Genomic DNA, 11,984 nt, shown 5'->3' with positions numbered 1-11,984 from the left:
CACTCCACAAAAAGCATAATATACATGCTTTTCAGTGCACATTGAACATTTTCCAGAATATGACATAAAGCAAGCCTCAATACATTTAAAAACATCAAAGCAATACAAAGTATCTTCTCATATCACACTCTTATCTGGGAAATGTTAGGCAGGAAGATAGAACAGGAGGCATGACCTATGGGCAGGTTAGAAGGGAGGAGAAAAGTGAGAGATCAGAATATTTAAGAACGTTAATAAGCTAACACCTGTAAATCTCTCATAACCGCCTGGGAGATTCAGTCAATTAAAGTTAAGCAGGACAACCATAGACCTCAGAATGCTTAAGAAGGATAATAAGCTAACTGGAAGGAAGATTGGGCAATCTACTTCCATAGAGATACAGCCTCAGAAACTGAAGGAAGGGTCACTATGAGTTGGTGACGACTGGATGGCACATAACTACAACAAACAAGCTAACATCTGCAACTGACTGCCCGTAAGACTTGGCCAATTAATCAGGGTCCTGTCACTCAAGAGGCCCAGCCATGCCTTAAGAATGCCCCTTTCAGGAAGTATAAAAACCAATAAGTTAGACAGTTGGACATCTTTCATTCCACAGGAAAGTCCCATCTCCACTCTTTTGGAGACACCCATTGCTTTTAATAGCCCTTCCCTCTCATGGGGAGAGGTCCATTTCTCCTATGGAAACATACTTTAGCTTTCAATAAAGACTTGTATGCTTGTGTAATTGACACCTAGTTAGCTTGTGTGATTGACTCCTCATTAAATTAGTTTGTCAAGCTGCTGTGGAACACCACTGCTTGCTCGGGGATCACCTGGGGCTGTTTGCTCATGGATTGCTCACTTGTGAAGATTCTTCTCAAGAGTAAGACAACGCCAGGGAAAAGGGGGGCTTCTTCCCCTGGATAACAACAATGCTATAAAATTAGATATCAACAACAGGAAGATCAATGAAAAAACATCAAATCATAGAAATTGAATAACACTCTATTTTAAAGCTATTGGGTAGTAGAAGAAGTAAAAATCAAATTTAAAAAATATCCCTTGAATCAAATGAGAAGGAAAACACAACATACCAAAATCTTTGAGACTCAGCAAAAGTGGTGCTCAGAGGACAATTTATAGTAATTGTAAGGCACACATCATAAAAGAAAAAAAGAAATCAGCACTTTAACCCAGTATCTCTAACAATTAGAAAATAACAAAACAACAACAACAAAAATCCTACATCACCAGAGGAAAGGAAATAATAAAAATTCCAGCAAAAATAAATGGAATAAAAGTAGAAAAACAGTAGAAAAAAAACAAAACTAGAAGTTGGTTCTTTGAAAGGATTAATTAAATTGACAAACCACCTGCAAATTTAACAAAGGAAAAGAACAAAAGGTACAAATAACATGAATAACAACTGAAGTAGGTTATGTCACAACAGAACCAACTGAAATAAAAAAGATAATAACAATGCTTTAAAGAATTATACTCCAACAAATATGAACACTTAGGAGAAATGGACAAATTTCTAGAAATATTGCTATATTTCTTGAAATACTAGCACAATCTGAGGTAGAAAATTTTAAAGACTTATTACAAAAGAAGAAATTGAACAAGTCATAAAATAACTCCCCCCAAAAAACAAAACAAACTCACTGTCATTGAGTAGATTTGACTCATAGCAACACCTCCTTGAGTTTCCGAGGAGGCAGCTCTATGGATTGTCCAATCTTCCTTCCAAGGAGTGGATGGTGGGTTTGAACCATCAGTCTTCTGGTTAGCAGTCAAATGCCTAGAGCTCCTAATATAACTTCCAGCAAAAAAAAAAAAAAAAAGTCCTCACCCAGATGGCTTCAAAGGCATAGTTTACCAAACATTCAAAGAAATGACACCAATTCTACTTGAACTATTCCAGAGTATAGGAAGGATGAAATACTCCAGAACTCATTCTATGAAGCAAGCATAACACTGATAACAATTCCAGGCAAAGACATTACTAAAAGAGAAAATTATAGACTAATATCCCTTATGAACGTAAGACACAGCAATTCTCAACAAAATCCTAGCCAATAGAATTCTATAATATATCAAAAAATAATACATCATGATCAAGAGGGATTTATACCAGGTATTTAAGAATGTTACAACATTAGAAAAACAATCAAAGTAAACCGCTACATAAATAAAACAAATGAAAAGTAACATATGATCATGTCAAGGGATGCAGAAAAGGCATCTGACAAAATCCAACATCCACACTTCCACACTTGTCAAAACACTCAGCAAAATAGGAAGAGAAAGGAAATTGCTTGGCATAATTAAGGTTATTGTTGTTGTTGTTATGTGCCATTGAGTCAGCCCAGACTCATAGTGACCCCTCCTTGGGTTGCCGAGGCAGTATCACTACGGAAGTAGATTGCCCAACCTTCCTTCTGAGGAGTGGATGGTGGGTGTGAACCGCCAGCCTTCTGGTTAGCACTCAAGTGCCTTAGGCACTAATGAACAACATTATTCTCAGTGGAGAGAGACTGAAAATATTCCCTTTGCAAACAAGAACTAGAAAAAGATGTTACTTATTACTGCTCCTACTCAATATTGTATTGGAAGTCCTAGCCAGAGCAGTAAGGCAAGAAAGGGAAATAAAAGGCATCCAAATTGGCAAAGAAAAGGGAAGACTATCTTTATTTGCAAATGATAATCCTATACATAGAAAATCCCAGAGACTCAACAAGAAAACTACTGGAACTAATAGAAGGATTCAGTAAAGTCACAGGGTACAAGATCAGCTTACAAAAATAAGTCAAGTTCCTCTATACTAACAAAGTTTATAATATTCAAAATCCTGCCTTCTTGACTAGGTTATTTCTAAATTGAATATTTAAGTTTCATTCATTTTCTTTTTTCTCTAAATTTCTTTATGGTATTTGTTTTGTTTTACCTCTGTGCTGCTCTAACAGAAAATACCACAAACCAGATGGCTTGAACAAACAGGAGTTTGTTCTCTTACCATTTTGGAGGCTAGAAGTCTGAGTTCAAAGTGCCAGGCTCTAGGGGCTAGATGAAAGCCCCTCAGTCTTGGCTTTCAGCTCTGTCTCCTGCTCCTGGCTCACTGAAGCTAGAGGTTTTTCTTCATGCAGTCAGCTACTGGCTGCTGAGGCTGACAAATCCAAGGTCAACAAGTAACAAGGCACAGTCTGGAAATAACCAAACAATGTGACAGGCTGCTAATTCAAGTCCAGAAAAAGTCCCAAGATCAGCAGGGCATGGCAGCTTACTGAATGAAGACTTGGCTACAGGCAGGGTCCAAGCATACCACAAGCTGGAGACCTTTCTCAAAGCTGCTTTTTATACACTGGAAGCAGACCACATACCTAAAGCAGCTACTCAGGTGCTCCAGTAGATTCCAACATGGAATAGATTGCCAATCTCACCATGGGGAATAACTACATCCAGCTGCCCAGCCACTCAACCAGGCCCAGCCAAGTTGACAACAACTTTAACTACCACAGTATTTAAATTCTAAAATGAATCATATGGACACACTTTATGGTAGTAAATAAATGGTCATGATAGAGATAATAATCCTCATAAGATGGTTCTTCCTAAGTGGGGCACTCTAACCAAAGACCTACACCTCAATTTTGAAGGTCCAGAAACCTGACTTTGCAATATAACCAGTGATGATCAATCTTAGACACATTAGCCCAAAATAACCACCCTTACATATGCTGATACTTAAACCAGATGCCAGTGCATTAACTTACAGGGAGAATAAGATTTTCAGGATAACCTCAATAAAAATTCATGTCAACTAATCAGGGTATACTTTCCATTCATTTAGGAATCTCTTCGTGGATAAGGAAATTTTGAGGTTGGTTGATGAGCATAGAATCAGACGAAAGAGTTAATTAAAAGTAGTATAGTGCCTAAGGCATTTGACTGCTAACCGGAAGGCTGGCAGTCCAAATCCACCAGCCACACCTTGGAAGGAAGACTGGACAATCTACTTCCGTAGTAATACCACCTCAGAAACCCAAGGAGGGGTCACTATGAGTTGGATCCGACTTGACGGCAGTACATTTGTTTGCATTTAAACCAGAGTTTACAGAATGCCTTTATAGGTAACAAATTTCACCCATAAGGCACTGTTGACATTTTTCTTTCTTTCTTTCTTTCTTTTTCAGATAATGCTTTTATTTGAACCTTCTTGAAGAGTATTCCATAATTCTCCCATGTATGACTGTTCCTAATAGTATAAAATCAACATCTATTTCAATTATCATTCTAAATATATTAAATTGATGAATCTGTTATCAGAGGACTTTCACTGTCTAATCGGAGCTCAACAATTTATATTGTTAGATTAGTTGGGGGATGAGCTCATCTTTTACAACTCTCCGCCCATATATTCAAGGCTTCAAATCTATCAGGAAAGCCATGTTTTTCTGCTATTCTATTTCTCTCAGTACCTCTGGCACATCTATACACAGTTTTTAAGTTTCAAAATCACATTTCAAGTATTGTTCTCTGTGGAAAGTCTTTAACAACACCCAAACTTCCACCCAATCATGGGGAGCTGGGTGGTCCCTCCTCTAGGAACCCAATATGATGTTTGTTTCTTTGTTTGTTTTTTAAATACATATCATGTGATACTGTGACATCAGCCACAATGGTTTATGCTGTGCCAGGTTCTATTGGACTAATGGGTTACTTTAACTGGCCAGAGGGAGTTAATACTGTAGTGTAAGTGCCTGGGAGGCCTGAAGTCAGCACAGTGGATTAAGAGTTAGGTGTGAGTGATGAGTTTGAGACCTTATACAGGAAATGAGTCAGGAGCAAAGAGGATTAAGAACAGAATGAGAGCAAGGAGGGAGACAGGCTATGGTGGATGACAAGAACATCAAGCCACTAAAGAGACAAGAATATCAAGCCATTTCTTCTGGTTCTAAGGGTGATGGATCACAGAGCTGAAAAGCAAAGCAACAGTTGTTTTTCCTTTTGCATAGCTGTCTTCATCTCTAGGGTGTGAGTTCATTGAGAACATGACTTAGCCTTTATATTCCCACACTAGCAGACTACCTGGCACATTATTGAAATACTATATAGATGGGTTAGGAGCTCTTGTGGTGTAGTGCTGAAGGCATTTAACTGCTAAACAAAGGGTGACAATTCAAACTCACCAGCTACTCCTTGGAAAGAAGATGGGGAAGTCTACTTCCATAGTGATACTGCCTCAGAAACCCAAGGAGAGGTGGTTATGAGTCGAAATAGACTCGACGGCAGTGAGTTTGGATTTTTGGTTTATAGATGGGTTGGTGGATGCGTGGATGGATGGATGGATGGATGAACTTTCAAACTCAATACTTTGGATTGCTACTCCACACTTTTTTTCCTGTTATGTACTATTAAACTTTTCTGTGTATTTAATAAGTCATTTCCCTCTGAGACTGTCCTAGGAGTTATAGTGAAATTTTACCAAATGTGATGTTTGTCATCTTGTTTATGAAAGCCTTGAGAAATGTTGTTGTTGTTGTTGTTGTTGTTATCTGTAGTCAAGTCGGCCCCGACTCAGACTCATAATGACCCCTCCTTGGGTTTCCAAGGTGATATCACTACAGAAGTAGATTACCCAACCTCCCTTCTGAGGAGTGGCTGGTGGGTTTGAATCACCAGCCTTCTGGTTAGCAGTAAAGTGCCTTAGGCATTATGCTACTAGAGTTCCTTGAGAAATATTACAGTTTTCTAAATTTTTATGAGTTTAGAATTCCCATTACATATAGCTTTTTTGCCTTGGCAAATGAGAAATTTCATTTTTGAACTACATTGAAAAAAATAGTAACATGCCTATTTGTTGTTGTTATTGTTTTTATGTGCCGTCAAGTCGGCCCCGACTCATAGCGACCCCTCCTTGAGTTTCTGAGGCAGTATCACTACAGAAATAGATTGCCCAACCTTCCTTTTAAGGAGTCGCTAGTGGGTTTGAACCACCAGCCTTCTGGTTAGCAGTCAAGTGCCTTAGGCTACCAGAGCTCCTTACGTGCCTATTAGTACCTTAGAACAATGTTTGTATACATATATGTAGCTGCATAGAAATATCTGTGCATATATTAACTACTATTTGCATACATAATTAGGTGTAAAGACATTTGGACAACTATGTGGCATAGTGCCTAATGCATTTAACTGCTAACCAGAAGCTGGCAGTTCAAACCCACCAGCCACTCCTCAGAAGGAAGATTGGTCAATCTACTTCCATAGAGATATCACCTCGGAAACCCAAGAAAAGGTCACTATGAGTCGGAGCCTACTCAATGGCAGTGAGTTGTTTCTGTGTGTAAAAAATATTGTCACTATAGCTTTATCCATAGTATGAAAGCACAAAATGATAAGTAAAATTAACAATTAAGTATTGTAGTACGTTCAAGCTCAAACAGTATATTTCAAATGAGAAGATTTATTAGTCTGAGAAAACATAGAATTGCTCCAAAATAGAACCAGAAGTATGAAGACGTTATAAAAATAATGGAGAAATGTATTTAATACCAGCTCTGGTAGCACAGTGCCTAAGGCATTTGACTGGTAACCAGAAGGTTGGTGGTTCAAAGCCATCAGTCACTCCATGGAAGCAAGACTGTGCAATCTACTTCCATAAAACTTTACCACCAGGGAAATACAATGGGGGTCACTATGAGTATGAATCAACTCAGTGGAAGTGGGTTTTTTGGTTTGGATTTAGTACCAATTGATGTCTATAAGATAAAGTATAAAGGGAAAAGGGATCTTTGTGCATTTTGGATTAAAAAGTGATGGGTATGTGCACACTGAGAAGAAAACTAACTAAAACCAAAGTTATAACCAGGGAAATACAGAGAAGGTACCAAAGAAGGTAGCTTAGTTTTTCAAATTAGGTCCTGAATACTCTCCAGGGCTGTTTGGAAATTGATAGTTTTAAGGAAACCATTTCCCACTCTCAACTTTCAAATGTGCTCTTTCCTCACATTTACCTGACTGAGTTCTATGCCTTCAGTCTGCTGCTCCTCCTTTTCTAGTCCCCTTTCACTTTCCAAAAGAAAGGCATACATCTCCCAAAACAAAGGGACAATCTGAGATGCAGAGATCCTGAGAGAGAGATGTGACAGTGTGAAAGGCTGAAGTGGAAGGGTGATGGGACCCCTCACTAAAATCTAACGGACTTTAACAGACTGGCAGGCATGATTAAAGTACACATTAATCATGGTGACTAACTTCCTGTTTTTCCTTCTCTTTTGACTGCTAACCAGAAGACTGGCAGTTCAAACTCACCAGCCACTGCTTGGAAGGAAGATGGGGCAATCTACTTCCATAGTGATATCTCCTAGGAAACCCAGGGAGGGGTCAGTGTGATTTGGATCCAACTTGATGGCAGTGGGTTTTTTGTTTTTTTTTTGCTTTCTTTTAAGTATACAGAATAGCCAACCTCTTTACGGATACTGAGTTCTTTAGATTTGTTATTTTCAATTACATAGTCTTCCAGACATAACCCTCTCCCATGACTGGTTGCAGCTGAGAACCATAGCCTATGAAGCTGGATGACCCTGGGAAGAGGGACGCTGAGTCCAGAGTAACCAGGGCAGAGAAGACCAAAGACATTCCTAGCAGTTCAAGGGATCTTCAACCCCCTTCCCATTTCCCTACATAATTATGTTTACCCCTTCGCTCAAGGACACAAACATTTTAGAGAAGTGATTCTGTCTCCTTCAGTATCGATACTCAATAAACCTTTTGCTTTCCTTCTTCTATGTGTTTTGATCATTGGCTTTTCCAAAAGGGGGTAAGGAAATTGTTTTCCTACAACAACAGCAGTCAAGAGAGGTTTGGTAAGAAATACTAAAGAGGGAAGCTTCTGGTTTCATCTCTTGTTGTTTATATGTGCCATCGAGTCAGACCCGACTCATTGTGACCCCTCCTTGGGTTTCTGAGGTGGTATCAACTAGGGAAGTAGATTGCCCAACCTTCTTTCTGAGGACTGGCTGGTGGGTTTGACCCACCAGCCTTCTAGTTAGCAGTCAGGTGCCTTAGGCACTCACTACTCTTTCTATCTGTATCAGAATTAAAATTTAGTTATCATAGGGACACATACTAACACATGTATTTGAACTGAACAAGAAAAACAAACTTTTCATTTTTTTCTGACAGAGTATGCATTTGATTTGGTTGATTTGTCCAACTGTGCACTGGCTTACCATTTGGACATTTTCTATAAATTCAATGAATGAAATCCACAACCCCAAGATTTTGATAAAAATATCTTTTAACAAACAAATATAATGCACCAGGAATCTCAGCTTTTATATGATTAAACATAAATTTAAATTAAATAAATTTATCAGCTTAAAATGTCAAAGGAGCTATATAGGTATTCAAAAATTCTTTCAGAGGGTACGCAACTGAAAAAGTTTGAAGATTATTGGCCAATATTAATAAAACTCCTCCCTATATTATAAACAACAATAAAGAAAAAAACCACCAAACTCACCACCATGGAGTTGGATTCAACTCGTAGCAACCCCTCCTTGGGTTTCCAAGGCAGAATCTCTACAGAAGTAGATTGCCCAGTCTTCCTTCCAAGGAGTGCCTGATGGATTTGAACCACCAGCCTTCTGGTTAGTAGTCAAATAGCTAGGTACTACACCACCAGAGCCTCCTATATTATACTTACATGCTAATCCAAGGAGGTACAGGTACTAATCTAAATCAGGCAGGGTAGTGAGTATCACTGTGGGAAAACCTGGGCAGGTATTTTTTTAAAAAAATAAGAAAGAAAAGAAAAACATCAAACCTGTTGCTATGGAGTGAATTCTGACTCATAGTGACCCTAGAGGACAGGATGGAACTACCCCATAGGGTTTCCAAGGATGCATTTTTTACAGAAATAGACATCCTTTCCCCCTTGGAGCCAGTTGCCAGTGGGTTTGAACCTCTAACCTTTCATTTAGCAGCTTAACCCTTAACCATTTTGCCACCAGGGCTCCTTAATGAGGAAGTAGGTGATTTTATTGCTATTAAACATATGGTTCTAGAGCAAGCAGGTACATTCCAGATACAGCTCTCACAGCCACTGGTTGTGAAGTTAAGGTGCTGGTTTGGAAACAAATGGGAACAGGAGGTCTTATAATAAATGGGAACAGGAGGTTTTATAAGGATGTCAAACAAGGAAATTTAGCTTCTTGAATGTTTTACTTGTGACCCACCAGCCCTTCCTCAGAAGGAAGATTGGGCAATCTACTTCTGTAGACATACTGCCTCGGAAACCCATGGAGGGACCGCTATGAGTCGAATCAACTCAATGTCATTGAATCAGTCATAGAGTAATATCATAACGTCTATTTGAAGTGAAAACAAAAGAGGTTTGCTAAGGGATAGGGCAATTCATGAATTGCCATAGCACAGAGCAACCAGGCAGTTACAGTGTGCTCCACCAGTTACAGGGTTAAAACATTAAAAATTGGGAACTAACAGTAAAAGCAATTCTGCTTGACTGGTTAAGTAAGTTGTTATGATTGGCTGTTTTCAGTAAATCATGAAGGACATGCCCAGGCAAGTTCATAATAGTTTACTTTCAACCACATTTGTCCTGAGGGCAAGCTATCCCTCTCTTGCTTACCCATCAATAATCATAGAGTCACCTTCTCAGAAACAGAATCAGAGCCTAGGAAAAAATGGAATCAGTCAGACCTTGTGTAAGACATTTTAGTTATGCCAAACACACCAGATTTTGGAGTATACTTACACACTTGAGAAGAGAGAAAAAAATCTCTTCATCGTTTAGAATATTATGTGAGTGTCATTGTTGTTGCTGTTGTTATGTGCCATCAAGTCGGACCCGACTCATAGCGACCCCTCCTTGGGTTTCCGAGACAGTATCACTACGGAAGTAGATTGCCCCATCTTCCTTCCAAGGAGTGGCTGGTGGGTTTGAACCACCAGCCTTCTGGTTAGCAGTCAAGTGCCTTAGCCGCTACCAGAGCTCCTTATGTGAGTGTTAGATAACCTAATTAGTAATTTAGTAATGTCAGTTATTCATTTTCAAATTGAAGTACATATGGCGTAGTGAGTAAGGCATTTAATTGCTAACCAGAAGGCTGGTGGTTCAAACCCACCAGCCACTGCTCAGAAGGAAGGTTGGGCAATCTACTTGCATAGTGATACCACCTCGGAAGCGCAAGGAGAGGTCACTATGAGTTGCATCGCACTCAACCACAGTGAGTTGTATATAAACTGTGGTATTTTATTATACTTATGTACTTGTACAGTTATTTACAACAAACATTAACTTGTCAAAGTTTTTAATCCATGAAGGCTCATGGTTTTAATCTCATTCAAACTAGATATTCAAAAATTATTTGCTGATTCTATTTGATTGAATCTTAAAAGCAGTTTTTCTAGGTTCTTTTAACTGCAAAACAATTATGACAATTACAAGAGTGTTATACATATTAGTAAAATCTATAGAAAGGCTTTCAACTCTAAATACAGTATAAAAATTATTACTTGCAAGACTCAATAAGCAAATGGATTTTTGGTTTTACCTTAGAATACCTAGTGCAGTGCACTGTTTATTTTAGATCAATAAATATTGAGTAGACTTTTCCACCTCATTTATTATACAAATGCAAAAAAATATTTAAACTTCAAAAATACAATATTTTCAACCAGATCAAAAATGTATCATCATTTGACAGCATATAAATAAAATAGTTCCATTTTTTAAACTAATTATATCAAATATATATGAAACAACAGAGAAAGAAATAAGTTGTTGTTTATGCTATGTTGTTCTGGTTACCTAGTGCCACTCTGACAAGAATATACCACAAATGGGATGGCTTGAACAAACAGTAATTTATTCTTACAATTTTTTTTAAGTCCAAGTTCAAAGTGCCAGGCTCTAGGGGCTGTGTGAAAAGCTGCTCAACCTTGGGCTTCAGCTCTGCCTCTTGCTCCTGGCCCATTGAAGCTAGAGGCATCTCTTCACTCAGGCAGCTACTGGCTGCTGAGGCTAACAAGCCCAAGATGGACAAGTGAAAAGGCACAGTTCTGACATTACCAAACCACATGGCAGGCCATTCATTCAAGTTCATTGTAAGTCCCAAGGTCAGCAGAGCATGGCAGGGTGCTGAACAACAACACGGCTATAGGCAGAGTCCAAGCGTGCCATAAGCTGGAGACCATTTCCAAAGCTGCTGCTTATATACGGGAAGCAGACCACATCGCTAAAGCAGCTACTCAGCTGCTTGTGGTAGATCCTACCAGGGAGTTGACTACGTGTCACATCATGGGGAATAACTACCACCAGCTGTCCAGCTACTCAACCAGGCCCAACAGAGTTGACACACAAACATAACCACCACATATGTAATGCAATTTTTTAGTTGAATCTTAGACTTTCAACTATTACTTCCAAAAAAATATAATGTTCTAAAATATCCAGTGTGAATAATTGATAGTTCCTGTAATTAACACCTACTAATTTGTTTTGTGGAGCTCTGGTGGCATAGTGCCTAAGGCATTTGACTGCTAACCAGAAGGCTGGTGGTTCAAACCCACCAGCCACTCCTCAGAAGGAAGATTGGTGAATCTATTTCCGTAGAGATGCCGCCTCAGAAACCCAAGCAGTGTCACTATGAGTTGGAATTGACTTGATGGCAGTGAGTTTGTGTTTTTTTTGTTTTTTTTTAATTTGTTTTGTTTTTTAACAAATTTTATTGCACTTCTATCATCTAATACTTTTCTGATTATTGTGTAAATTGTATTCTTGGTTGTAGGTAACACAAATCAAATCTGACTAACTTTAGCAAAACGAATTTACAAAAGAGGTCACAAAATCATTGTGAAGTTGGAGAAACAGATATCAAAAGTTCTTTAAGAACTATTATAAGAGTAAATGGTTTGCGCTCCACTGCTAACCTAAACGTTGACAGTTCAAACCCACCCAGTCGTGCAGTGGAAAGGGG

This window comes from Orycteropus afer, unplaced genomic scaffold, assembly GCF_000298275.1.
Source record: "Orycteropus afer afer isolate SDZICR_OR568_19922 unplaced genomic scaffold, OryAfe1.0 scaffold00120, whole genome shotgun sequence".
NCBI lineage: Eukaryota > Metazoa > Chordata > Mammalia > Tubulidentata > Orycteropodidae > Orycteropus > Orycteropus afer.
Note: the sequence above shows the minus strand (reverse complement) of the source record.